The sequence below is a fragment of the Macaca mulatta genome, chromosome 6 (assembly GCF_049350105.2).
Source record: "Macaca mulatta isolate MMU2019108-1 chromosome 6, T2T-MMU8v2.0, whole genome shotgun sequence".
Taxonomy (NCBI): Eukaryota; Metazoa; Chordata; class Mammalia; order Primates; family Cercopithecidae; genus Macaca; species Macaca mulatta.
Genome location: NC_133411.1, coordinates 101,360,893 through 101,388,169, shown reverse-complemented (window position 1 = coordinate 101,388,169; position 27,277 = coordinate 101,360,893). Strand labels below are relative to the sequence as shown.

The following is a 27,277-nucleotide window of genomic DNA, read 5'->3' as shown; positions in this document are numbered from 1 at the left end:
CATTTTCTTCCAATAGAAGGCAGTTTCATTGAAAATCTGTTGTTTAGTGTAGCAACCTTCATCAATTATCTTGCTATATTTTCTGCATAACTTATGACAGCTCCTTGCACTTTCATGTTATAGAGATGGCTTCTTTCCTTAAACCTCAGGAACCAATCTCTGCTAGCTTCCAGCTGTTCTTCTGCAGCTCCCTCATCTCTTTTCATAGAATTGAAGCGAGTTAGGGACTTTGTTCTGGATTAGGCTTTGGTTTAAGGGAATGTTGTGGCTAGTTTGATCTTCTATCCAGACCACTCACTTTCTCTATATCAGCAACGAGGCTGGGTGGCTTTCTTATTCATGTGTTTACTGGAGTAGTGTTTCAAATGCCCTTCTAGATCTTTTCCTTTGCATTCGTAACTTGGCTACCTGTTTGGAGCAAGAGGCCTAGTTTTCAGTCTGTCTGTCCTTTTGACATGCCATTCTCACTGAAGTTTAATCATTTCTAGCTTTTGATTTAAAGTGAAAGACGTGACTCTTCCTTTCAGTTGTATACTTAGAGTCCATTGTAGGGTTATTGATGGGACTAATTTCGGTAATGTGTCTCAAGTAATAGGGAGGCCTGAGGAGGAGGAGAGAGATGGACTAACAGCTGGTCAGTGGAGCAGTCAGAACACACACAACATTCACTGATTAATTTCTCAATCTTCTATGAGCGCAGTTCATGGGGCCTCCCTCAAAACAATTACAATAGTAATATCAAAGATCACTGATCACAGATTATCATACAGATATAATAATAATGAAAAAGTTTGAAATGTTGCAGAAATTACCAAAAGGTGACAGAGACATGAAGTGAGCATATGTAGTTTGAAAACTGATGCTGATAGACTTGCTCGAGGCAGTGTTGCCATAAACCTTCGATTTGAAAACAAAAACAAGAGACAAAAACCCTTGGAAGCACAATCAAACAAAGTGCGATGAAATGAGGTATGCCTATACTATAAAACTCCAGATAAAAAGAACTATACATAAATGTATGTACTCCAGACCATGATTATTGATTCTGAAACTACTTAATGTATATAGCAGGAACAAGCAAATTAGTAAATATAGACAATGACAGTCATGATTCTCATTGTTGGAGATAGTGACAAAAATAGAAAGTAGGCAGTCTAGAATAAACCCTGTGGTGCTAGACAGGTGTCAGTATGATCTAATGATTTTTGTTAATATATATACAGATATATAGAAATAAAAATGTATGGAGATATGTGTGTGTGTATATTTCCTAATCTGTCTGCTGAGAGGGCCTAGAAGCAATGACAAAGGTATAATGACACAGTAGCAGTGAATATATTTGGCCAGGTCTTGGTTTCTCAATACAATTTTCCCAATAAAAGTAATCAAGGGGCCAGGCGCAGTGGCTCACACCTATAATCCCAGCACTTTGGGAGGCCAAGGCAGGTGGATCACAAGGTCAGGAGATCGAGACCATCCTGGCTAACACGGTGAAACCCCGTCTCTACTAAAAATACAAAAAATTAGCCAGGCGTGGTGGCAGGCACCTGTAGTACCAGCTACTTGGGAGGCTGAGGCAGGAGAATGGCATGAACCCGGGAGGCAGAGCTTGCAGTGAGCTGAAATTGCACCACTGCACTGCAGCCTGGGTGACAGAGCAAGACTCTATCTCAAAAAAAAAAAAATATATATATATATAGTAATCAAGGCTCCTGGAGAAATAGTTGATTTCAGACAGACCTGGGGCAGGGAAAGTATAATATGAGCCTGGATCATTTTGCAGTGCTAGAAAGTAAGGGAGTGCTCAGAAATTGATGGCAAAATGTCAAAGTCACATAGGAGCCAACTTAAAGGAACATCTAATGACCAAAGCTGGGACAATTTCAGCAAAAAATAAATAATGGTTGTATTAGTCTGTTCTCACACTGTTATAAACAACTACCCGAGACTGGGTAACTTAGGAAGAAAAGAGGTTTAATTAACTTACAGTTCCACAGGCTTAACAGGAAGCATGACTGGAAGGCCTCAGGAAACTTACAACCATGGCAGAAAGTGAAGGGGAATCAAGCACCTTTGACATGTCCTGGCTGGAAAGCAAGAGAGTGAAGGGGAAAGTGCCAGACACTTTTAAACCATCAGATCTGGTGAGAATTCACTCGCTATCAAGAGAACAGCATGGAGGAAAGTACCCCCATGATCCAGTCACCTCCCACCAAGTCCCTCCCCCAACATTAGGATTACAATTCAACATGAGATTTGGGTGGGGACACAGAGCCAAACCATATCAATGGTAATAATGGAGTAAAACCCATAGAATAAAATAAATATCTTTGTGCTGATAAGTAATTGAATAAATAAGTGGAGGAGAAGGTATAAGCATTTCTTATGGTAGAATTCCAATAAACAAATGTAGAAGGGAAAATTGAAATAGAAAGTCACCTTTTAACAAACACCCCAGTAACAATAGTAGGCAAAACCACCATCAATAGATGCTAAAATTATATGTGTATAGTTATGATGTGAAACAGAATTTTGCAGCATTTCAAAGTATTTCTCCACAAACTATGTAAGAATTACAAAGGGAAAAATGTAACTTCACAATGGGGAAACATGGAAGACACCAGCTTAACCAGGTGGTCAAAGTCAGAACTGAGAAGACACACAGACATCATGAACCCCCTGACAGGGTACAGTGAAAACAGCACGTCATTTCTGTGGCATTCTTGTCGAAGTGCAGAGCCCCAATGTAATCATGAGAAAACAGCAGGCAAACTCTGGCAACGTATGACATCTGTTATCTGAGCTGAGTAGCCCCTACCTTTTGGACAGTGTGTGTTTAATCTTGTTTCACCATTCCCTGTGCCTCCACAATTTTGAGTCTGGGTCTCACTGTGTGTGTCATTGATTTTCTTATAGTAGCAAATTATTCTCTTCAGACTTCTCTGCCAAAAATTACAAAAACAACTTTCAGTGGAATGAGAGAGCCATGTACTTAAAAAAAATGAGAGAGAAAATATTACTTTGTAGGAATGAAGAACATCCCAAAGTGTTTAAAATGCCAACTCCAATCCAGCTTCATTAGTTTACTTACCTGCCTGGCATTAGTGAAATTTTTATTGGGTAAAGATAAAAATAAGAAGAGAAATTTAAATGGATAAAACGACCTGAGTTAAGGATTGATTAAATATTTATCTTTGAACCATCTATGAATAACAGATGTGTTAAACATTTGATTGGATAGATAGTATTAGGTCACTTCAGATTTGCAAATTTATATACATATAATTGGTAGGATAATTAGATGGAGATGGATAGCTTGAAATGAGAAGACAAGCTAGGAAGCACTGCAGTCATGTGGAATATAATGTTGAGGGCTTGAACCGAAATTATGGGTGTGGAAATAGAGAAGGAAAGTAATATATGATAGATGGTTCCGAGGAATGTCTGATAGGACTTGGGATCAATTGGATGAAGGGACTAAAAAAAAAATTAACTATTAAGGTTTAAAGCCTGATGATGCCTGGAAACCGTGTGGTGGTTAGAAAAAGATAAATGTAGTGAAAACACTTATATAACTATTATAATTAATGAAAATTGAACTCATCACTGTATGACAAGGATGCCCTCACCAGCTACCCAGCAAAATCAAAATGGTTATGCCCCGTATGTCTCATATCACCCTTGCATAGAACAGTGGAAGGGAAAAACTAATTTCTACCACTACCACCATCACTAGAATGTGGTTTGGACTTCTTCAGAATCTCCTTTCTACATAACAGGCACTGAAGTGGACTCAGCAGGCAGAACTGCCCAACATTCTTCCATTTCTACACCTATTTTCCAGAAACAACAACCAGATGGCTTCTCGAAATGCTACTGCCTTTTCCTAAGTTTTATTGTCTTTTCTTTAAGCAGCATGATGAATTAGAAAATACATGATCTTGGGTAGTCTGACAATGTAAGTTCAAAGTCAGGTTTCACATTTTGTTAGCTATATGACTTTGAGTGAGATATGCAATTTCCCTGCTGCAATTCTAAAGTTCCAGATTTAGCAAATAAAACTACATGATGCCTAGTTAAATTTAAATTTCAGATAAATAATGTATTATCTTTTATATATATCTGTTATATATATTCATATATATGAATATGTATCGTATAATATCTGGGGCATACATATAGTAAATTTTTTATCATTTATTTGAAATTTAATTTAGTGTCATTTTATCTGGTAGCCCTATGAAATTGTGATGTACAGTTATTATTTTAAAAATCATTTATATTTTCATTAGCTTGGGTGTTTAGGAACTATACCTTTTGGAAGAGACATCTACATTATAATCTATCAGATTTTGAATGTAATGTTTTGACATGGCTATCTGTATTCTTAAAAAATATAAGAGCAATCTGTGTAAATATATCTGGTAACAGTCATTTTCTGTCATTTGATTTCTTGAAATTTGGGTCACGGAGGATATAGTAGTTTCCTTGAGCTGCCTTAGCAAATTATTCCAAACTTGGAGGCTTAAAACAACAAAAAATTTATTATCTCAAACCAGGACTCCAAAACTCAAGATGTGGTAAGGCAGCATTCCCTCTCAATGCTTCTCTCTCTCTCTTTCTTCCTCTCTCACTCTCACCCTCACTCTTCGAGACAGGGTCTCTCTGTCACGGAGGCTGGAGCGCAGTGATGTGATCATAGCTCATTGCAGCCTCAAACTTCTGGGCTCATGGAATTCTCCAGGCCTTCCCAGTAGCTAAGACTACAAGTGTGAGCCACTGTGCCCATCTGGGAGAATTCTTGACACTTTCAACTTCTGGTGGCTGCAAGCATTTCTTGGCTTATAGATTCATCACTACAATCTCTGACTCCATCTTTGTATGGCTTTCCCCTGTGTGTCTCTATGCCTTATATCGACCTTTCCTTTCTTTTATAAGGACAACAGTCATTAGATTTAGGCCCCACTCTAAATCCAGGATGATCTCATCAAGATCTTTAACTTAGAAAGCGGAGGCAGCGGGGGAAGATGGCTGCGGCTGTTCCACAGCGGGCGTGGACCGTGGAGCAGCTGCGCAGTGAGCAGCTGCCCAAGAAGGACGTTATCAAGTTTCTGCAGGAACACGGTTCAGATTCGTTTCTTGCAGAACATAAATTATTAGGAAACATTAAAAATGTGGCCAAGACAGCTAACAAGGACCCCCTGGTTATAGCCTATAACCATCTTTTTGAAACTAAGCATTTTAAGGGTACTGAAAGTATAAGCAAAGTGTCTGAGCAAGTAAAAAATGTGAAGCTTAATGAAGATAAACCCAAAGAAACCAAGTCTGAAGAGACCCTGGATGAGGGTCCACCAAAATATACTAAATCTGTTCTGAAAAAGGGAGATAAAACCAACTTTCCCAAAAAGGGAAAGTTGCTGGTATACAGGAACACTACAAGATGGGACTGTTTTTGATACTAATATTCAAACAAGTGCAAAGAAGAAGAAAAATGCCAAGCCTTTAAGTTTTAAGGTCGGAGTAGCAAAGTTATCAGAGGATGGGATGAAGCCCTCTTGACTATGAGTAAAGGAGAGAGGGCTCGACTGGAGATTGAACCAGAATGGGCTTATGGAAAGAAAGCACAGCCTGATGCCAAAATTCCACCAAATTCAAAACTCATGTTTGAAGTGGAATTAGTGGATATTGACTGAAATAGTTCAGCTCTAAGGATATTAGCAACAATGATAAAACTTGGCCTTGAAGAAACTTACATAACTAGTTAGAACTTGTTACTATTGTAAAGGAAGAGTCAACTGGAAAATTCAAGGAGTTAATAAAATTTGTTTACTTGATCCCAGCTTTTGAGAGATGTAATCCCTTATGAATCCCTGAAGTCTAAAATACTTTCCTACAGCTGTGTAAAATACTGGTCAAGGAGAACTTTTTCCTTTTACCTCATGTTGTAAACTAAGTGGCTCAATAAAAATTTATCCACTGTCAAAAAAAAAAAAAGAAAGATCTTTAACTTAATTACATCTTCAAAGACCCCATTTCCAAATAAGGTTATGTTCACAGCGACTAGGGGTTAGGATTTGGACATACGTTTGGGGAGGACCCAAGTTAACACACTACAGGAAATAATTCATTTTTTTCATGTACTAGGAGCTAGTTTAAATGATCAAAAAAAAATGACTGACAAAGCCAGTCTCCCAAAAGATGGGGTATTTCTCTGCCCCCTGTGATGAAATCAATACATAAAACTGGAAGCAAGTGTCAAGCAGTACAGTCTTTATTCAATGACCATGAAATTGAGAAGTGAGAGCATAGCCCACAAATTGATTTCTCAATTAGTGAGGGGTGAAGGGGTTAAAATATGCGGTTTCTCTAATGAAGGGGTTGGACATTAAAAGCAAGGGGAGGAATAGTCATATCTTTTCCAGAAATGGGCTGCCTTCTTTTTTTTTTTTGTCATTTTATGGCTTCTTCTGGTCATTGTCATGGTGATTGTCAACTGTCATTGTGCTGATGGGAGCATTATTTAGCATGGAAATGAGGCTATAATGAAGCTTGAGGTCTTTTTGAAGTTGTTCAATGGCTATCTTGGTTCTAACTAGTCTCAGCTTGCTTAGTTACAAAGGCGACTTTTTATCACAGGCGTTCTGTTTCTTACAGATAAGCAAGGTTTAGACAGGGTAGGAATTCAGGCTATGTCATGTAGGCATTACGCTAGGTAACAATATGAACCTGTTTATTGTGATTCTGTTTATAATAGTGTTTTTAAAAAAATCCTGTGTTGAGTAGATTTAGAGAATCTCATTCACTCCACTCTGAAACTCTTCATGTCCACTCTGTGAGTCTGGTGTGTCATTGCTAAAGAAAAGTTTGCCAGTGTTGTGAGAACAATATTTTCAAGGTAGAGTAAGAATTTAAAAGCCTCGGGGATGGGAAAGGTTTTAGAACTTTACCCCCAGTGAAGTTTCACTTTTTTCACACTATACTGAAGTCTCACTAATTGAGAACTTCTACCAGATATAAGGGAGCCAGATCTGAGAAAAATAAATTTTTGGACATTTTTTAAAAAGCAATTCAATTTAATAAAACTGAAACATATTCTCTATTTTAAGTGTAAACAAAGTCTTTTTCAAGTTAGAGGGCCTGTCAGCAATTTTATCATTAGAATGTAATTTATGAAAGCTCAGAGAGAGTTATTCTCTGATTGAGGAAGGCATAGTAATATTTCTAGTATGTAATATGCATCAGGCATGATGGTTGGCATTTGCATATATATTCTCTGATCCTAACAAAATTGATCATACGAGCAGCTGCCACCTTATCACATGTGCTTATGGTTTGGTATTCAGGTTCCTCTTTGTTTTCGATCCTTGGGAATTTTCTTTAGGATAGGATGGCCAGTGATATGGTTTGGCTGTGTCCCCACCCAAATCTCATCTTGAATTGTAGTTTCCATAATCCCCACGTGTCGTGGGAGGAACCCAGTGGGAGGTAATTGAATTGTTGGGGTGGTTACCCTCATGCTGTTCTCATGATAGTGAGTTTTCATGAGATCTGATGGTTATATAAGGGGCTTTTTCTCCCTTTTTCTCATTCTTCTCTTCCTGCCACCATGTGAAGAAGGAGGTGTTTGCTTCCCCTTCCACCATGATTGTAAGTTTCCAGCCATGCGAAACTATTCGTCAATTACACTTCTTTCCTTTATAAATTACCTAGTCTCAGGCGTGTCTTTATTAGCAGCGTGAGAACAGACTAATACAGCCATATATCCCAATTTTTCTGGAGGCAGTTGTGTTTTTTACCTGGTGACTGACATAATTGTTAATACCACCCCATTTTACTTTCAAAAGGGCTCCAGTTTCAGAGACATGGAATATACTGATGCTTCCTAGAATAAATCTCATTAAAGTTCATCAGAAAATTAAACATTATGGTCGATCCTTTTTTCCCAGGAAGAGAATGCAACTTGTAACATCAGAGAAAGTTTTGTCTCTAAGCAGGTTTCAGAAAGTTTTGCTGGCAGTCCCTTCTTTAGATTTATGCAGCCTTTAATGAGCTATCTTGATCAAGAAAAGGCCTGTCATGTTGTGTTTTTGTGCTAAAATCATGAATTGAACATGTTGCTAGTCAATCACTTTTTGCATTTCCTACAGTTGGTGGGAATCAGGTATAGCCTTGTTTTACCCAGTACAGACACAATTATTTCCATGCATTCTAATGTTATTTCTTTAACCAGTGTTTTGCCATCGGGAAATTTTTTTAAAATAATGTATAGTAACTTAGTTTTAATGATAGTTATTTCATATAGTCTATGATTTTAAGCTTCTAATACACATATATATACACAAAGACACCCATACCCCTACATGCACACATATACATATATATGTATATGTGTGTGTATATATATACATACATACATATATATATAAGCTTCTGAATAATACATATATAGCAGGTCCTCAAATAACATCATTTTGTTCACCTGTGTTTTGTTATTACACTGATGAGAAAAAAAATAATCTATTCCCAGCCAGGCCACTGTCTGTGTGGAGTTTGCACATTCTCCCCATGTCTCCCTAGGTTTTCTCTCTGGGTGCTATGGTTTCCTCCCACATCCCAAAGATGTGCATGTTAAATGAAAATTGTCTTAGTCTTCGTGAGTGTGGGGGTGTGTGAGCACACCCTGCAATGAGATGGTGTCTTGCCCGGGGCTGGTTCCTGCCTTGCACCCTGAGCTGCAGGGATGGGCTCCAGCCTCCTGAACTGGAATAATTGGGTAAATAATTATCTCACTTGTTTTGTTAATCTGCATCTGCCTTAAATGTATGTTGTATTAATATGTTCCCACACTGCTATAAAGAACTACCTGAGATTTGGTTAAAAAAAAAAGAAAAGAAAAGAAAGGAGGTTTCATTGGCTCATGGTTCTGCAGGCTATACTGGCTTCTCTTTCTGGGGAGGCCTCAGGAAATTTACAATCATGGCAGAAGGTGAAGGGGAAACAGGCACATATTCACATGCACAGCAAGAGAGCAAGAGAAGTGGGGAAGGTGCTATACCCTTTCAAACAACCAGATCTCATAAGTATTCTATCATGAGAACAGCAAAGGGAAGGCCTGCCCCCATGATTCAGTCACCACCCACCAGCTCCCTCCTTCAACACTGGGGAATTACAATTCAACATGAGATTTGGGTGGGGACACAAAGCCAAACCATAATATTCCACCCTGGCCCCTCCCCAATCTCATGTCCTTCTCACATTTTAAAACACAATCATGCCCTCCCAACAGTACCTGAAAGTCTTAACTGATTACAGCATTAACTCAAAAGTCCAAGTCCAAAGTCTCATCTGAAACAAGGCAAGTCCCTTCTGCCTACGAGCCTGTAAAAAAAAAAAAAAAAAAAAAATTAGTTACTTCCAAGATACAATAGATTTACAGGCAATGGGTAAATGCTCCCATTAAAAAAGGTAGAAATTGGCCAAATAAAGGGGCTACAGGCCCCATGAAATTCTGAAACCCAGCAGGGCAGTCATTAAATCTTAAAGCGCCAAAATGATCTCCTTTGACACCATGTTTCACATCCAGGGAAGACTGATGCAAGGGATGGGCTCCCAAGACCTTGGACAGCTCTGCCCCTGTGGCTCTTCAGGGTACAGACCCTGCAGTGGTTTTCACCAGTTGGTGTTGAGTGCCTGCAGCTTTTCCAGAAACATGGTGCAAGCTGTTGATAGGTCTACCATTCTGGAATCTGGTTACCCTTTCCTCACAGCTCCATTAGGCAGTGCCCCAGTGGGGACTCTGTGTGGGGGCTCCAACCTCATGTTTTCTCTCTGCACTGCCCTACTAGAGGTTCTCCATGGGGACTCTGCTTTTGCTGTGGACTTCTGGCTGGACATCCAGGTGTTTCCATACATCCTCTGAAATCTAGGCAGAGGCTCCCAAGCCTCAACTGTTGCCCTCTGTGCACCTGGACATTTAACATCACATGAAAGCTGCCAAGGTTTTTGGTTTGAACCCTCTGTAGCAGCAGCCTGAGATGTATCTGGGGCCTTTTAGCATAGCTGGAGCTGAAGCAGCTAGGATGCAGTGTGTCATGTCCTGAGGTGGCACACAGAAGCAGAGCCCTGGGTCTGGCGCACTAAACCATTTTTCTCTCCTAGGCCTCCAGGCCTGGCTGCCACAAAGACATCTGAAATGCCTTGGAGGTATTTTCTTCCATTGTCAGCAATCAACATTCAGCTCCTCTTATGCAAATTTCTTCAGCAGGCTTGAATTCTTCCCCAGAAAATGGATTTTTCTTTTCTACCAGATGGCTAAGCTGCAAATTTTCTAAACTTGTATGCCCTGCTTCCCTTTTAAATATAAGTTTCAGTTTCAGATAATCTCTTTGCACATGCATATGAGTGTACACTCTTAGAAGCAGCCAGGCCACAACTTGAATGCTTTGCTACTTAAAGATTTCTTTAGCCAGATACCCTAAATTATCTCTCTCGAGTTTAGAATTCCACAGATCTATGGAGCAGAAGCACAATGCCACCAGTTTCTTTGCTAAAGCACAGCAAGAGTGACCTTTACTCCAGTTCCAAATAAGTTTCTCACCTTCATCTGAGACCTCCTCAACCTGGACTTCACTGTCCTTATCACTATCAGCATTTGGTCACAATTTTATAAGTCTCTACGAAGTTCCAAACTTTCCTACATCTTCCTTTCTTCTTCTGAGCCCTCAAAACTGTTCCAACCTGTGCCCATTGCCCAGTTCCATAGCTGCTGCCACGTTTTCAGGTATTGTTATAGCAATGCCCCACTTCTCTGGTACCAATTTTCTGGGTTAGTCCACTCTCACACTGCTATAAAGACATACCTGAGACTGGGTGATTTATAAATGAAAGAGGTTTAATCATCTCATGGTTCTGCAGCCTGTACATGCTTCTACTTCTGGGGAAGCCTCAGGAAACTCAGTCAAGGCAGAAGGTAAAGGGGAAGCAAGCATGTCTTCACATGATGTTGAGTGAGGATGTACTGTATTTTCTTCTTTTACTGTTTTATTTACATAGATGCAAAACAGTATCACTCACTGACACACAAAGATTTCCTGTTGCATGTTCATAAAACTAGAGCCATAAGTTGTAGTCATGCATTGTTTAATGACAGGGATACATTATGAGAAATGTGTTAATAGGTGATTTTATTGTTGGGCGAACATCATAAAGTGTACTTACACAAACTGAAATGATATAGCTTACCACCAAGGCTATATGCTATAGCCCATTGCTCTTAGACTACTAACTGTACAGCATGTGACTGCAGTTAATACTGTAGGCAGTTGTAACACAATGGTATTTGTATATCTAAACCTATTCCAACATAGAAAAGGTACAGTAGAAATATGATATAAAAGATAAAAAACGGTACATCTGTGTATAGTCCATTCTCATGTTGCTATAAGAAATACCCAAGACTGGGTAATTTATAAAGAAAAGAGGTTTAATTAACTCTCAGTTCTGCATGGCTGGGAAGGCCTCAGGAAACTTACAATTATGGCAGAAGTTACCTCTTCACAGGATGGCAGGAGAGAAAATGAGTACCAGCAGGGGAAATGTCAGATGCTTATAAAACCATCAGATGTCATAAGAACTCACTATCACGAGAACAGCATGGGGAAACTGCCCCCATGATTCAATTACCTTCCACCAGGTCCCTCCCATGACATGTGAGGATTATGGGATTACAGTTCAAGATGAGATTTGGCTGGGGACACAAAGCCAAACCATATTATTCCACCCCTGGCCCCTCCCAAATCTCATGTCCTCACATTTCAAAACATAATCATTCCCTTCCAACAGTCTCCCAAAGTCTTAACTCATTCCAGCAGTAACCCAAAAGTCCAAGTCCAAAGTCTCATCTGAGACAAGACAAGTCCCTTCTGCCTATGAGCCTGTAAAATCAAAAGCAAGTTAGTTAATTCTTAGATACAATGGGGTTACAGGCATTGGGTAAAATACAACCATTTCAAATGGGAGAAATTGGCCAAAACGAAGGGACTACAGGCCCCATATAAGTCCAAAGTCCAACAGGGCAGTCATTAAATCTTAATGTTCCCAAATGATCTCGTTTGACTCCATGTCTCACGTTGATGCAAGAGGTGGGCTCCCACAGCCTTGGGCAGCTCTGGCCCTGTGGCTTTTCAGGGTGCTACCCCCCTCCTGGTTGCTTTCACAGGCTGGCATTGAGTGTCTGTGGCTTTTCCAGGCATACAGTGCAAGCTATGGGTGGATCTACCATTCTGGGGTCTGGAGGACAGTGACCCTCTTCTCGTAGCTCCACTAGGCAGTGTCCTAGTGAGGACTCTGTGTTGAGGCTCCAACCCCACATTTCCCTTCCACACTGCCCTAGCAGAGGTTCTCCATGAAGACTCCACCCCTGCAGCAAACTGCTGCCTGGACATCCAGGTATTTCCGTACATCCTCTGAAATCTAGGCGGAGGTTCCCAAATGTCACTTCTTGACTTCTGTGTACCCACAGGCTCAACACCATAAATGGAAGCTTGGGACTTGCCCCCTCTGAAGCAATGGCCCAAACTGTACCTTGGCCCCTTGTAGCCATAGCTGGCACTTAAGCAGCTGGGACACAGGGTACCATGTCCCAAGGCTGCATAGAGCAGGTGAGCCCTGGGTCCAGCCCATGAAATAATTTTTGCCTGGAGCCTGTGGTGGGAGGGGCTGTCATGAAAGTTTCTGACACGGCCTGTAGACATTTCCCCATTGTCTTGGTGATTAACATTTGGTTCCTCATTACTTATGCAGATTTCTGCAGCAGGTTTGAATTTCTCCCCCACCTCCAAAAATGTATTTTTCTTTTCTATGGCATCGTCAGGCTGCAAATGTTCTAAATTTTTATGCTCTGCTTTCTCTTGAACACTTTGCCACTTAGAAATTTCTTCTGCCAGATACCCTAAATCATCTCTCTCAAGTTCAAATTTCCACAAATCTCTAGGGCAGGGGCAAAATACTGCCAGTCTCTTTGCTAAAGCATAGCAAGAGTCACCTTTATGCTAGTTCCCAGAAAGCTGATCTCCATCAGAGACCATCATTGTCCATATTACTATCAGCTTTTTGGTCAAAGCCATTCAGGAAGTCTCTGGGAAGTTCCAAATATTTCCTCATCTTCCTGTCTTCTTAGCCCTCCAAGTCTCCAGCTGGTTCTAAACTTTCCCACATTTTCCCATCTTCTTCTGAGCCCTCCAAACTGTTCCAGCCTCTGCCAATTACCAAGTTCCAAAGTCACTTCCACATTTTTTGGTATCTTTACAGCAGCACCTCACTCCTCCTGGTACCAATTTACTGTATTAGTCTGTTTTCATGCTGCTATGAAGAAATACCCGACACTGGGTAATTTATAAAGAAAAAAGGTTTAATTGCCTCACAGTTCCACATGGCTGGGGAGGCCTCAGGAAACTTACAATCATGGCAGAAGGTACCTCTTTGCAGGGTGGCAGGAGAGAAAATGAGTGCCAGCAGGAGAAATGCCAGATGCGTATAAAACCATCAGATGTGGTGAGAACTCACTCACTATCATGAGAACAGCATGGAGGAAACTGCCCCCGTGATTCATTTATCTCTCACCCTTCCATGATTTGTGGGGATTATGGGATTACAATTGAAGGTGAGATTTCAGTGGACACAAAAATCCAAACAATATCAACCTATATAGGGCATTTACCATGAATGGTGCTTGCAGGACTGGAAGTTGCTCTGGGTGAGTCAGTGGGTAGATGTGGAGAACTAGGATTTTACTGTTGATGATACACACTGTACACTTAGGCTACACTAAATTTATTTTAAACATTTTTTTCTGTCTTTTAATAATAAACTTTTGCTCATTGTAATCTTTTTTAATTTATAAAATATTTAATTCTGAGAACTTTTTGACTCTTGTCATAACAGCTGAAAACACAAACATATACAGCTATACAAAAAGTATTTTCTCTTTATAACCTTATTCTATAAACTTTTTTCTTTTTTAAATATTTTTAACATTTGAAACTTTTTGTTAAAAGCAAAGACACAAACACACACATTAGCCAAGGCCTACAAGATCAGGATCATCAATAACAAAGTCTTCGACCTCCACATCTTGTCCCATTGGAAGGTTTTCAGAAGCAGTAACATGTATAGAGATGTCATCTCCTATGATAATAATGCCTTCTTCTGGAATACCTCCTGAAGGACCTGCCTGAGACTGTTTTGCAGTTAACTTTTTTTTTTAATAAGTAAAAGGAATACACTCTAAAATAACAATAAATAGTATAGTATCATAAATACAAAAACTAGTAACATAGTTGTTATCATTTTCAAGTATTATGTTTTGTACATAACTGTATGTGCTAGATTTTTATGTAACTGGCAGCACAGCTTTACATCCGTATTGCCACAAATATATGTGTAATGCATTGCACTATGACATTAGGATACTGCAACATCACTAAGCAATAAGAATTTCTCAGGACCATGATAATCTTGTGGGACTACCATCATATATGCAGTCCATCAGTGACCAAAATGTCATTATGTGGTGCATGATCGTACTAAACCCTGAGAGTTAATTTCTACCTGGAGACTTTGTAAATGAGTCCAAGACTGTATCACTGTCCCAGAAAGCTTTGTATATGCTCTTCATAGTTTATTCTGAACCAGACCAAAGGGTCCAGTGGCTCTTCTCCAGTGTTTATCTGTAACACTATGTATGTGGGGGGATTCCTTTCTTCAAGATTCGCCAAATTTACCAGGAGGTGATACTTTACCAAATGTTAATTTGGGACTCCTTAAGCCATAGACCTGGTGCTGCTCCGGTTTCTTAAAGAGATTCTGAGAATGATGTTTCCACATATGAAATAGAGTCACATCACACCTAAGCAATATTACTTTTAAAAGTGTTATTTCTTCCATTATTATGTTGACAAATTTTCTTTGTCTAATTATACTGAAGTAGGAAAGAGGATCAATTTTAATTGAGCCTTTGCAAATAACTGTATTGCCATGAAAAATAAAAAGACCCACAAAAGGTCTGTCTATAATATCTGACACTGTTCTCAGCAGTTAATAGATAAGGCCAATGAATACATACCCCATTTTCTTCATCATGTGCATAGACTTTGCCAATGTTATTTTTTTAAATAATATTTGATTATAGATGAATTTGATTTAAACTAAGTATAATTTAATTTAGCATCTATTAACAAAGGACAGTTTTATGCTTAACCCATTTTAAAAGTGTATCTCTCAGTTGCATTTATTAGAGACATTGTCCTTAAATTTACCTGACGTTAATTAGCTTGCATTCATGGTTTTCTATATTAAGACTTCTTCAAGGATATGTTCCTTCATGAAATAAGCATAAAGGAAATTTTATGTGTTCCTGGATTTTGATGTATTTTGCCTATAGGAAGAAATATTCTTAGGGATTTAGTTACCTATTGCCTGAAATTGGATAATATAAAGCATACAAAGTATGTATTAACCAAAGTAACAATACTTTATAGCAGCTATAATGGAGGTTGTTAACAAATGACTGTGAGATCCCTGGAGGAAGGAAGAGGGAGAAAACTAACTTTCCAACTAACAACCTGCAGATGAGAGAAAGGTGGCTTCTAGGGAAACTGAAAACGAACGCTCTGCCGAAGGGAAGGAAACAGTGGCATTTAAGCCTTCCTGTCTTATGTGCATATTCATCAGGTTTGGGCAATGTCTATGAATATTTATGGAGAAAGTCAAGTACACAGTGAGTTAACATGTATGTAACATACATTCCATGATCACCTTGGGGAGGGGTTTTAACATTAAAATGCAGTGGAATTTGACCCTGTATGTCAAAAAGTAAACTATAGGGCACAAAGACATTTTGTGCACAGTCTCTGCAATCTGACTAGAACCAGCTTAGGGTCTCTAGCTGCTTATCAGCAAAGAATGTTTGTAAGGCCAGTCTCCTGCCCAGTCAGTGCTGTTGGCAAGACTCCCGGCGTCTTCACACTTTGGGGAAGAGCCACTGGACTGTTTGCTGTGGCTCAGAATAAAGTGTGAAGAGGATATAAAAAGGGATATTGTGGTTGGCTGTGGTCAGGCAGTCTACCAGAATCAGTTGGGCTATGTTTCCTAGAATGGGTTTCTGCCTAAATGCAGGAAGAAAACCTTATGGCATGTAACAGACCTTATAGTAGTTAACAATGCAGGAGTCCATGACCAAACCCTTTTCCCTGCTGTGGTTACTCTCTTGAGAGTCTTATCTTAGCCATACATAGTCCATCTCCCCTATTAGCCAGGGATACAATGTTGACAAGGTTAAACAATAAATAGTTTAGCAATGTTAGTTTGTCTCAACATATCAAACCCTTATTATTCTTTCTGTTTGCTTATTTTTTAAAATAATTGACCATGGTCATAAAATATCCAAAATCAACATAAAATACCAACACAAAGCATAAAAATAGACCCTTTTAAGAATATATTTTCAGTTTGGATAAGACGGAACCTTTCTCATCTATGCAGAAAGCAAATAAAATTTTTACTGTCTTGCATTGAGAAGAAACTCCATACTCAGTGACCATTTTTCTACTGAACTGTCATTTATAATACATAAAAATATTCTTTAAAAAATAGTTTTAAATTATCTCAGTATGTGTATACTTTAAATATACATACATGTATATGAAATAATGATAGATGATAAATTTTAGATTAAATATAATTAATTTTAAGAAGCATGAGACAGTTTTTACCACATTAATTTTACCATTGTATTTTGAATGCTGTTTTTCTGGTAAACACATTTATGTATTGAAAAAATACATAAATAAAAACTGCCCAGTTACCTCTACTGTAAACTATGTACTTTGGTTGATAATGATGTATCAGCGTAGGTTCATTGATTATAACAAATGTACCATTTGATGAGGGATGTTGATAGGTAGTACAGGGGCAGAAAGAGGGTGATCCCTCCCTTCCCCATTATAAAGAGTCATGACTGACATGCCCAAAACAGTAAAAACAGGTTGACAACGGAAAAGCATAATACATTTACTACATGCACATGCGTACACATGAGTTGTACAGAATAGATGTTTGAGATTTAAATGCCCTCTTCCTAGGGGAGAGGAAAAATGGAGGAATGAATAGGCCCAGTGTTCAGACAATGGTTAGTAAATGATTCTCTTTGGAAGCTGGATGGGCAGAATTGCACAGGAACAAAGGTTGTTTTATGACACAACTAAATTTCCCCTGGTAATCTCCCTGAGCTGTCCTCAGAAAAATAAATGAAAAGTTAGTCTGGCCATGGTGATAACTCCCAGTCCCTCCTCTTTTTCCGTGGTTAAGCTTTCATGGTTATCTGATGTTCCTAGGAAAGGGGTTTAAGAAAAATTGCATTTCTTTTGGAAGAAATTTTTGTCAGTAACATAAAGAATTCCAGAGAGAGCCCTTTCCTATACTTGTCAGGAGAAATAAGACAAGGTGAGAGGGATTTTGATTCTGAGGCAGTTTTAAAGGTCTCTCAGCAAGTTGAAGCACGAGCTTTTGGGGTATCAACACTAGGGAGGCTATGCATGTGTGGGGGCAGGAAGTACATGGAACTTTCTGTACTTCCCATTCAATTTTGCTATAAACCTAAAATTGGCATAAAAAATAAACTGCTCTGTGGTGATCGAGTAACTTAGCTCATTGCCATTTTAAGTATTCCTTCAAGTCTCAAGGTTAATTATGGATCATGGAATTGTAATTTATATTGGCATGACAAAGCAATACAACTACTGTTGATATTAAAACTCATCAGTGAAATATGCAGTCGACCCTCCCACGTCCATGGATTCAACCAACCTTGGATTGAAAATATTCGGAATAAAATATGGTTGGTTTCATCTCTACTGAACATGTACAGTTTTTCTTGCCATTATACCATAAGCAATACAGTATAACAATGATTTACATAGCAGTTACATTGTATTGGATATTATAAGTAATCCAAAGAGGATTCAAAGTATAAGAGGATGCGTGTAGGATATATGCAAATACAACACCATTTTCTATCGGGGACTTGGGCATCCATGTATTTTGGGGCATCCTAGAACCAATTCCCCATGGATAACGGGAAATGGCTACAATATCCTAAAGTTTTACTCAAGGAATCCTAATGAAATAGCATGCAGCATTGCCTGAAGTTTAAAATAACCTTATTTTTAAAAACAAAGGCACGACTGATTGTAATTCAATTTAGTTACATTCAAGTTTACATCCACAGTCTTTAATTTTTAGTGTAATTAGGATAATTTTTAGTGTAATCACGTACATGTTCTATAAGACATGTATAAAAATGTTTCAGTTAATTAGGCCTCCTATCAGAAAATAAATTTGATTTACATGAAGTAAATGTTTGCATTAAATATTATATCCCACTCAGTGATATAGGCAGAGAAAACATTTAACTGTCTTTTAAGCCAATTTAACAAAACAATTTAAGTTGTTCAAGTGTTTTCTGTGATCAGAAATATTGAATACTTAATTAAGTGAACCAAAAAGAATAATTTTATAATTATTTAACATTTATTTGCCAAGTAATATTAACACCTTTAAGCTTGATTTAAAGTCTTGAGACAAAAAGATTCCTTAAGGGCAGGCTGTTAACGTATCTTTTGTTCTTCACCTTATCTTAGTAACTGAGACACCTATTAACAAGAACTCTATCATTCCCTTTTGAGCATTTTTTACTTCCATTTATGTGGGGGTGGGGAGCTTTTGAAAGTCCTTATGCTAAATTTTTATGCACCTATTAATCTCAAAAACCAATCAAACTATGAGCTCTATTCAATTTGAGAGACTATACAATCTTGTTGATTTCCCTCAGGACGAAAGCAAAGGTAATTCGTTAAAAAGAAAATTCTGTCTTAGCATTGTTTAGGGATAACTCTTTCCCCAGAAAAGAAAGTCATTTTGCTCAATTGTTTGTTCTGCCTTTTTAGAATTACAGCTATGTCTTCAATTCACTCTGCAGGGAGAGTCTCACTTTCTCTTCAAGTTCTTGGTGAAATTAGCAATCAGATTCTTTCCTCTCCTTTTATTTTTAAAGTGGACTTACTCATTTAACACAATGTTCTTATAACATGCATAGTCACTCTTAATTTTTAGAAAAGCTCTAAGAAAAGGGGTAGTTGTAGATATAGAGAAGTGATTCTCAAAGTTTGGTACCCACACTTGTGAATTCTTGGGCCCCATCCCAGACCTACTGAATCATAAACTCTGGAAATGAAACCCACGAATCTGTGTTTTAAGAAACTTCTATGTGATTCTGATGCATGTTAAAGTTTGAGAACCACGGATGTAAACGATATCTCAAGAATCTCACTGCCCCCTGTCTTAGTGAGGGTTCTCTAGAGGGACAGAACTAATAGGATAGATGTATATGTGAAGGGGAGTTTCTTAGGAGAATTGACTCACACAATCACAAGGTGAAGTCCCACAATAGGCCATCTGCAAGCTGAGGAGCAAGGAAGCCATTCCGAGTCCCAAAACCTCAAAAGTGGGAAAGCTGATAGTGCAGGCTTCAGTCTATGGCCAAAAGCCCAAGAGCCCCTGGCAAAACACTGGTGTAAGTCCAAGAGTCTAAAAGCTGAAGAACTTGGAGTCTGATGTTCCAGGTCAGAAAGCATCCAGCATGGGAGAAAGATGTAGGTCAGAAGACTTACCCAGTCCAGCCCTTCCACATTCTTCTGCCTGCTTTTATTCTGGCCATGCTGGCAGCTGATTAGATTGTGCCCACCCAGACGGAGGGTGGGTCTGCCCTTCGCAGTCCGCTGACTCAAATGTTCATCTCCTTTGGCAACACCCTCACAGAAACACCCAGGAACAATACTTTGCATCCTTCAATCAAATCAAGTCGACACTCAGTATTAACCATCACACCCCTCCAACATACACACACTACAAATAATCACTTGCAGTCACAGGCAGACAAACAGAAAACTGCCACACCAATTACTAGATACAGTTTAAACTCATAGGTAAATAAATGAAACTACAACCACAAACTGTATGTTAAAAAAACCTTCCCAGGGCAAACCACAAATGTAGCCAAAAGACCTCAGTAAAGGATTATTTGCTCACTGTAGGCTATTTTCCTGGGAGTTTTGATCACACTCTTTAGTAGCACAGCTATGTGGAATTCCTCAAATACAAAACACAGACCACAGAATTCCTCAGATCTAAGACACTCTCTAGAAACCCATGAAACTCTCTGGCTCTTTTTCCTGGAGCTCCTGATGTCCTTCGTATACTAAATGGTCCCTCCAACCTCACTCAGGCCTTCACGCCAGTTTCATTTCTCTAAGGCCTAGGGTTAGATGACAAGATACCATAAACCACAGAATAAGAGTCCCTTCAAATGGCCATAGACGTTGACATAGGGAGCTCTGAACCTTAGCTCAAATTGCCATGTCTTTGAAAAGTCTGGTAGTTTGTTGCTCATAGCTGCTCTTAGGAGGACAGAATCTTGCGTGTTCTTAGGTTGTTCCTTAATCGAAGGGTTGACATCTGCTTGACTTTGGTAGTTCCTATGAAGCAGAGAATTCCTATGGATCTTCCCAGAAGTGTGGGGAAAAAACCATTTAGTCAATTTAGTTATTGAGCATGACTCCCAAGAACATTTTATTGATAAGTTTTTAATATCTACATTTCTTTATTTCATCCTAAAAGCAAATACAAAGTTTCTAGATCAGAGGCCAGACATTATTTACAGTATCAGTTCCCCATCTGTATTCTCCCCCTGTGGAGGGATGCAATGAGAACAGATGGCAGCTGCATTTACAGTGGGTTGTATCGCTGGAGAGGAGCCCCAAAACTATGCCATTTAGAGTTTCTGTAGAAACTGTTGCACAGCAGCCCCTCGTCCCATCTTGAGAGAGAAAAAAAGATTTAGTTTTTCTAATATAAACAAATAATCTCTTGGGAAAATAAGGGAATGTTCCTAGGTCTTTGCAACCCTTTGAAATGTAAAGTCATGGCTCTATGAAGAGAAAACAGTCCTGGGAAAAAAGAGACGTTATCTTTACAGCATGTAGTTCATCATTTATTATGTTCCAGATGTTGTTTTATACTTCTGTATTGCATAGATTGTGTCCATTGTGAGTATGTGTGGATGCTCTCTAATTATGACCTGAAGTGACAATTTCTTCATAGTTGAAAAATGATCAATTTATCCCTCTAAACATTTTTAAAGTGTAGACTGCCGAGTTGTTTAATATTTTAAAGGATTCTAGTTTTATGTCAAAATGTACTCAAAGGCAGTGACTACAAAAATTGTATGTTTAACTTTTTGTAAAATTTCTAGTGTTTTGAGAACTTATTACCTATTGAAAAAAGTTATCTGAAAATAAATCCTAGTTAAATTGAAAAAGAATGAACAAAGCTTTGTTCTTTATTAAAGAAATTCTGTGAGTATAAGTTATAAGAATAACTAAAATAAATGGCTTTTCCCAAAAGCATAATCAAGTTTAAAAATTCTCAAACTTTAGTTAATTTATTTTAAATGATATTTTATTAGCAGCCTGTCATAGATGAAAAGACCACGTTTTGAAGTTGAGTTCTTCAGAAGCAGACTCTGAGACAGGAATTTGTCTTTCTTTGGGAGACAATTCCAGAAAGCATTGCTAAGGTAGATAAAAGGAAGGTTGAGATAGGGAAGGGATGGGGGGCAACACAGGGTGAATTAAGAGGGCCTCTGAGACCTCTGGGACAAGTGTAGAGCTCTCAGCAAGTCCCAGTGAGGAACCAAAAAGATGGGTTATTTATTTAGCAGTTCCCATTTGCCATCTGTTAAACCCTACTTCCAAAGACATTGTACCTGCGGCCTGGCCTATGCATGGGCCAAGCACACTCCTGTGGCTGCATAAAGTCATAGGGGCTTGAGATTGGAATTGGAGATACTGTGTAGGAAAACTGAGAGTGCAGACAGGATATGGCTGGCTACCCACAGTATCTGCTACAGGACAGGTCTGGTGTCAGACCAGAACTAAGTCACTGAATTACTAAGCTTCAAAATGGGGATAACAAAAGCATCCGCCTCGTACACTTGTTCTAAAGAGTAAATGGGATTCTACACATAAGGTTTTAGAAAAGTGTATAAAGTAAGTCCTCTGATTATCTGTTTTCATCATCATCATCATCATCATCATCATTCTGCTTAGCATCTTATTAACTAAAACATTATTGATGAAATTAGTGAATATTCCCAAATGAGTACTGCAAGGATTTGTTTTCTTTTCCATTATTTTTAGTAAGTATTATATATTCCAACGGGCCCTGGCACACAGCACTGGAGTTTTGTCTTTTAAGAATTTCTCTGGCTGTGTGCTACAGTGATGCACCACAGTTTTTGTCCTACCAAGTGACTGCTGTTAACAGCCTACTCATTGTATGCCTTTGTATCGCTCCAACACAACAGCCCATCTGCCTCATATGGGAAAAATAGTAGGATTTTGTTGAGAGTTTAAAAAGCAACTGTTTTTCTGATATTGAGGATATTTCCCATATATTCATTCATTTATTTGTTTGTTTTTTTGTTTGTTTGTTTTGAGACGGAGTTTCACTCTTGTTGCCCAGGCTGGAGTGCAATGGTACGATCTCGGCTCACTGCAACTTCCACCTCCTGGGTTCAAGCAATTCTCCTGCCTCAGCCTCCTGAGTAGCTGGGATTACAGGCACCTGCCACCATGCCTGGCTAATTTTTTTTTGTATTTTTAGTAGAGACGAGATTTCACCGTGATGGCCAGGCTGGTCTCAAATTCCTGATGTCAGGTGATCCACCCGCCTCGGCCTCCCAAAGTGCTGGGATTACAGGCATAAACTCTTTAAAGCATGACGCTGCTGTTTTCTTCTTAAATGTCACACTAATCTTCTGTTAATCATTTCAGAATTGCACTCTGAGATCATTGAAATAAAATTCCAAACAGAAATCATTATCGGTTTTCAAGAGGGCAGGAAAAAGCTAGAGAAAACAATTAGTATTTCAGAGTATTTAAAATTATTGGAAATTAATTTTTACTGATTTCAGTTTCACTGCTCTGATTCAATCATGTTGGAAAGCAAAAATATTTTCTTTAATGTTATGAATAATGTCATAGCAGAATTCAATAGACATCCCTTTTTACTCCATCACATGCACCAAAAAATCAATATGGTGAGAAGCCAGCACATCTCAAATAGAACATCATTGATCCTGAAATACATTAATGTATAGTATCAGAAAATTGAACAATATTATATTTTAACTTTTCACAAGAAAATAAGGAATTATCTTTAAAATGTTATTAGGAAAGACAAAAGCATTTTAGATTTACCGTTGCTCAATGGTACAAACACTAATGATTTATAGATTTAAATTTGTGAGGCAAGTGTTCTCCTATGCTTCTGATCTACAAGTAGATATTGTGCTTTTAGGTGAATGGCAGGGCTTTGTGAAGAGAAAGCATTGCAAACCTCTTTTAATAAGTCCAGCATAACTGTAAGAGATCTAGTAGAAAAAGTGATATAGGAAGTCTCTGTGGAAAGAGGGCTGGCCATGCCAAGGAGGGCCTCAGAGTTCCTGTGCTTTATCTGTGCCTTGGACCTCTGACTGGAGAACCTGTGTTGAGATCTGGAAAATAGGATGTAATAATTCAGCTAAATAAAGCTGGATTTAAGACTTGTGTAATAAGAGAATTCTAAAATGACCTCTAATGATCCATGTCTTTGTCTAATTCCCTCCCCTTTAGAGTGGATAGAACCTGTGATATAATGGAGTATCACCCTTGTGATTGTGCTATTTTTGCAAATGTAATAAATGTTCTTAATCGACTTTGAGTTAATCAAAAGGGAGACCTCTAAAGATCCATGTCTTTATATAATTCCCTCCCCTTTAGAGTGGATAGAATCTGTGATGTAATAGAGTATCACTCTTGTGATTGTGCTGTTTTTGCAAATGTGATAAATGTTCTTAATCAATCGATTTTGAGTTAATCAAAAGGGAGATGGTCTTTGGTGGTCCTGACCTAATCAAGTGAGCTCTTTAAAAGGGACTGGAGCCCTCCTTGAGCTAGAGGGACCCTCTTGCTGGCCTTGAAGAGGCAAACATCAAGGCTGTGAATTGCCAATGGAGAAGAATGGCCTCTAGAAGCTAAAGGCCTCAGTTCTACAGCTATAAAGAACTGAATTCTGCCAATAACCTGAATGAGCCTGGAACAAGATCCCAGGGTCCAGGTGAGAACTCAGTCTAGCTGATGGCTTGATTGCAGCTAAATGGAAAACTTTTTCTATACATACAGCACTTCTGACACCAAATGTGTGGGATTTCCACACCAAGTGATTCTCCAATTCTCTGTGAACACCATCTGTGTGTCCAGTGATTAAATTCAATTTCAACACTAATTACCCAGTGTTAACACAGCCCACGGTGGAGGGCTCAGCTCCACAAGATTGCCCCCACTTCAGATGCCAATCCCAAGTCTAGGACACCCATACTTTTGACCAACCAGCTATAAATCAGGAGATTGTACTATCCCTTTTTTGGGTTCAGTAATTTACTAGAATGTTTCACAGAACTCAGAAAAACAGTTTACATACTATTACTGGTTTATTATGAAGGATACAACTCAGAAACAGCCAAATAGAAGTGAGCACAGAACAAAGTATGTAGGAAGGAACATGGAGCATCCATGCCTTCTCTAGCTGTTCTACCTGCCAGCACATCAGTGTGTTCACCAACCCAGAAGCTCTCCAAACTCTGTTGTTTAGGGTCTCTATGGAGGTTTCATTATGTAGGCATGGTTGATTAAGCCACTGGCCATTGGTGATTAATCTCAATATGGATCCCCTCACCCTTCCCCAGAGGTCAAGGGATGGGGTTGAAAGTTCTAACCCTCGGCCGGGCGCGGTGGCTCAAGCCTGTAATCCCAGCACTTTGGGAGGCCGAGGCGGGCGGATCAAAAGGTCAGGAGATCGAGACCACAGTGAAACCCCGTCTCTACTAAAAATACAAAAAATTAGCCGGGCGCGGTGGCGGGCGCCTGTAGTCCCAGCTACTCAGGAGGCTGAGGCAGGAGAATGGCGGGAACCCGGGAGGCGGAGCTTGCAGTGAGCCGAGATCGCGCCACTGCACTCCAGCCTGGGCAACAGCGTGAGACTCCGTCTCAAAAAAAAAAAAAAAAAAAAAAAGAAAAAGAAAGTTCTAACCCTCTAATCACCTATTTGATTCCTCTAGCAACCAGCCTTATCCTGAAGCTGTCTAGAGACCCCAGCCACCAGTCATCTCATTCACATGCAAAAAGAGACACTTACCACTCCAGAGATTCCGAAGGTCTTAGAAGCTTTTGTGTCAGACTGGGGAGTAAAACTAGATATTGTAACAACAGGTGCTTCTATCGCTCAAGAAATTACAAGGATTTTAAAAGCTCTGTGCCAGGAACTAGGAACAAAGACCAAATATACATTTCTTATTTTGTCTCTTCTTGTGTGACTGAGCATTTAAGCCAAGCCTGACCTATGGAAACTGTGAGACAATAAATGAATGTTGTTTAAGCCACTACATTTGTGGTAATCTGTCATATCACAATAGCAACTAATGTAGGGTCTAAGTTAAAGACAAAACGGACCTTCTTTGTCTTTTCTTCCAGATTGTCCAGCTGTTACAGTTCCTCTAGAAAATACTCTTAGAAGAAGGGCACAATAGCTCACACCTGTAATCCCAGCACTTTGGGAAGGTGAGGTGGGAGGATTGCTTGAGGCCAGAAATTAGAGACCAGCCTGGGCAACATGGGAAGATCCCATCTCTACAAATTAAAAATAATTTTGTTTTTTTTAAAATGGAAATACTCTTTGATATGGTTTGGCTGTGTCCCCACCCAAATCTCCTCTTGAGTTATAGTTCCCATAATCCCCATGTGTCATGGGAGGGAGCAGGTGGAGATAAGTGAATCATGGGGGTTGTTTCCCCCATCCTGTTCTCATGATAGTGAGTTAGTTCTCACAAGATCTGATGGTTTTAGAAGGGGCTTCCCCCTTTGCCGGACTCTCATTCTCTCTCTCCTGCCACCCTGTGAAGAGTTGCCTTCTGCCATGATTGTAAGTTATCTGAGACCTCCCCAGCCATGTGGAACTGTGAGTCAATTAAACCTTGTTTCTTTATAAATTCCCCAGTCTCGGGTATGTCTTTAATAGCAGCATGAGAACAGACTAATACACTCTTAGAAGACACTCTTTGAGCCATTGGACCTAACCAAATCTTAAACAGCTTCCCTTAATAAGGCTAGAAGGTGAAGTACAAAAACAAAACAAAACAAAAAAACCAGGAAATTATTAAATGCCAAGTTGTTTTTGAAAACGTACTTCAAAAACTCACTGTTATAGCATCCAATGAACAGAATGCTGAAGAACACTTTCATTTCACTAAAACATTAGCATTTGAAAAATATATTAATTAATTCCTGAGGTAGCAGTCTTTGAATACAATAGGATCGACTGTCACATTTCTAAATGGAAATGAAGATATTAGGGAAGATTGAAATGACTCAGAAAAAAATACACTGCTATTCTGTGAAGCTTTGTAAATCAGCTCAGAAAAAAAGGCCTAAATATCTGTTAACATAAAGGTATTTTTTAAAGAGATCTCTCTTCCTAAAGAATAAATATTAATATAAACCCTAAGTGCTTTTAGTATAGTATTCATGAAGAGTAAATATGCTTTAGCTTGGAAAAGACTGCTTTAATAAATTTATAGTGAAACAATGTTAAAGTAGGTAAATAGAAATATAGAAATAAAAACATATCACTAGCCTTGGAAGACATCATTGCTGAAATTTGAATGTGGTCATTCTGCTTCCATAGAACCTATTCACAATGCATGGAGTGACTGTGGCAAGAGGATCCATTTCTCTGATGGTCACAGAGAAAAAATAAGTTTATTTCAGCTTTCTAATTTTCATACACTTTCACAATGAGATGTAATTACGTGTGAAAGTCCCACAAACTCTTTATGTAAAACCACATTGAACATTAAAAAGCTCTCCAAATGATAATTTATGTAACACTAGAGGATTCACTTATCAAGTTTTCATCAAATCAGGAATTTTACTTATTAAAAGTAGTACACTGCCCACACTGCCCCCTAAAAAAGTGATGAAGTGAAGATATTATTTTCTATGCACATATATTACATTGTATGTTCAGGTCATGCCAGTGGTGCTGGTGACTATCTTGAGGAAGTCTCAAG

General features: G+C 38.9%; 1 protein-coding gene and 1 pseudogene across 8 annotated transcripts in view; both read left to right on the top strand.

Moving 5' to 3' along the window:
* MCTP1 (multiple C2 and transmembrane domain containing 1) overlaps window positions 1-27,277 on the top strand; it is a 596,052-nt gene that overhangs the window by 280,272 nt on the left and 288,503 nt on the right. The window lies entirely within an intron of this gene.
* LOC697867 (peptidyl-prolyl cis-trans isomerase FKBP3 pseudogene) lies at window positions 5,006-5,832 on the top strand (annotated as a pseudogene).